The sequence below is a fragment of the Anopheles bellator genome, unplaced genomic scaffold, assembly GCF_943735745.2.
Source record: "Anopheles bellator unplaced genomic scaffold, idAnoBellAS_SP24_06.2 scaffold01010_ctg1, whole genome shotgun sequence".
Classification (NCBI taxonomy): Eukaryota; Metazoa; Arthropoda; class Insecta; order Diptera; family Culicidae; genus Anopheles; species Anopheles bellator.
This window is the reverse complement of record NW_026685134.1, coordinates 1-2,141: the sequence shown is the minus strand read 5'-3', so window position 1 is coordinate 2,141 and position 2,141 is coordinate 1. Positions and strand designations below refer to the sequence as shown.

The following is a 2,141-nucleotide window of genomic DNA, read 5'->3' as shown; positions in this document are numbered from 1 at the left end:
CGGGTTTCAAATACATCTTCTGTACAGGCCAATTGGTGATTTAATCAATTAAATCGTTTTACCGTCCGTTTCTGCTGTGTTTGACGGTCTGACGGACTATTGTATAAATAAAGTAAAAGTAACTCCTATTCGAATTAACAATTGAACCAATTTTTTTGAAATTATTTTAGAAACAATTGTTCAATCGGACAAATTAAAATTTAACGCGTTTAACCGCAAATGCGTTTCAACGTACGAAACATGGAAACGCGTGTGCGTTTTGGAAAGTTGTCCGTAGTTTTAGTACAACTTCTGAATGACAGCTTGATGTGTCAAAATTGCGTTCCGGATCTGGTACCGGGAACGAAATGCTTTTCTATTTCTTTCGTACAACGGTGTAGAGAAAGTGTGCATTTTAGACGCTGGAATCATGTGTTTTAATAAGGAAAAAAGATGGGTAAAATTCGATGCTTCAGTACCTTCTGAGCTTAGACTCGTTTCGTAATCTTTAATCGTTTGGTAATAGATCTAATCTTTTCGTACGAGACGAATATTTTTGTGCTGAAATGCAAAGTACAATTTGATCGGTAAGTTGTTGCGCATTTATTCTGGTCTCGATATTGATATATTCTGTGAAGAATGTTATATTTTATTAGATATAAATATACAAACCTTACGCGTTCTATGTGTGATACATGGGATTTGCAACGCAGCAGCAAAATGAGATCTCATGTACAACGCATGGAGTGATATTGCGTTGTGCTGTTCATCTTGGTATGCTTGAAGAGACTTCTTAAACCAGCAGGGGTTTTTCCTTCTTTTTCGAATCAAGTTTAATTTTCGTATTTCGCAGGAAGAATCTAAACTTATCACGATTGGGTGAAAAAGGAAAAACGATTTCGTTCGCTTCGCATGTAATGCAGAATCTCGAAATGGGATACAGTGCCTAGGTTAGGTACGTAATATAAAAATTATCACACATTACTAACCAACCATCGATAAATTAGTAACAAAATCTACTTGGGAAATCTAGGTCGCATACCGTTTAAACATCTTCATAGGACAACCGCTACTGAGGCAGTTCCGTCATTACTTCCGCTCACTCAAATCTATCTCCAATTATGTTCCATGTACCACCTGATCCACAGCTGTGTCTATGATCCCGAATGAAATGCCTTTTAACTTGCATTGCAGCTTCATGTCGGTACGTAGTCGTCGAGCATGAGCTACAGATATAGGGTTTGAGAGAGTATCTATTACATTCCCAGATCCGTTCTTGCAACCTTATTTTTCGATGACGATAAAATAATGCATCGAGATATTCAATATATTCTTAATCTTAATATATCGAGATATTCTTAATGCTTGCAGAATAGTACGCCATGTTACTGTCCAAATTGACTACAAAAACGATTTCGTTTGTTTCGCATCTAATGCAAAAGCTTGAAATGGAATACAGTACATATTAAGGTATGTAATATTAGAATTATTAAATACTACTAACATGCTGTCGATAATTCAGGAATAAAATCTGTTTTCGTTTTAGGGAAATCTAGGTCGCATACTGTTTAAACTTTTTAATCTGACAGCCTTTACTGAGCAGCCAGTTTGGGCATTACTTCCGAATAAGTGACGATTCTTCAGTTCTATTCGATTTTTCTGGAATCTTATCATTTGCGGTATTTGAACCGTTATAACGATCCTTCTAAACGATGAATACTTATGTCCACAAAATTACATAAGGTAAGAATTTTACAAACATCTTTTACATAAGCCATACATTTATCGCATCGTGATTTATTTGGAATGATTTATTTTCTTGTTCCTATTTCAGGTGACGGTGATGTTAGTGAAAATTGTTAACCCCAGTGAGAATGATCAGCACAGCTGTAGTGATGTAATATATACAAAAAGAGATGTTCAAGGTAGGATTAGTTAAGTTTACTATTTGTGAAATAGGAATGCATTCATCTTGGTCAACAAATTATGAGTAATGCGATGGAATTGAATAGCTTTATCTGAAAAAGAATTTTTCGACAACGAATTTATATGCATACATAACATACATTGATTGAGGACAGAAAAGTTTTCAAGGCTAGATGAGCACAAATCTTTCTTAAAAACTCATAACTGGAAAATTTGTTTTGTTGGAAGATCCGATA

At 35.0% G+C, this 2,141-nt stretch overlaps 1 long non-coding RNA gene across 3 annotated transcripts; it reads left to right on the top strand.

Annotated features, from left to right (window-relative positions):
• Positions 1-387: 387 nt before the first annotated feature.
• LOC131214469 (uncharacterized) lies at positions 388-2,135 on the top strand. 3 transcript variants are annotated; one of them, XR_009157034.1, is made up of 7 exons: positions 388-566; positions 636-753; positions 833-934; positions 1,013-1,183; positions 1,351-1,449; positions 1,536-1,722; positions 1,814-2,135. It is a non-coding gene; the product is annotated as an uncharacterized LOC131214469 (long non-coding RNA). The 3 variants fall into 3 exon arrangements; XR_009157032.1 differs by having other exon boundaries at positions 1,526-1,722; XR_009157033.1 differs by having other exon boundaries at positions 618-753; positions 1,526-1,722.
• Positions 2,136-2,141: the final 6 nt, after the last annotated feature.